Raw genomic sequence first — 289 nt, forward strand, 5'->3', positions numbered from 1 at the left:
TAACTTTAAAAATTTTATCATATCTTTGTCCTAAAACAACTCCAATAGTATAATCGCTTACATCACACATAATTTCAAAAGGTTTTTCCCAATTTGGTGAAACTATAATTGGTGCCGTGATTAATTTTTTCTTTTAATAATTTAAAAGCTTTTAGGCATTCCTCATCAAAATTGAAAATTGCATCTTTCTCCAGTAAATGTTTCCAAACACTGAGAAGTCATCCATAATAACTTCAATCCCTTTTTCAATTAAATCACAAAAAATTGCCATCATACATCTTTGAAATGT

Source organism: Phalaenopsis equestris, unplaced genomic scaffold, assembly GCF_001263595.1.
Source record: "Phalaenopsis equestris unplaced genomic scaffold, ASM126359v1 Scaffold205799, whole genome shotgun sequence".
Lineage (NCBI taxonomy): Eukaryota > Viridiplantae > Streptophyta > Magnoliopsida > Asparagales > Orchidaceae > Phalaenopsis > Phalaenopsis equestris.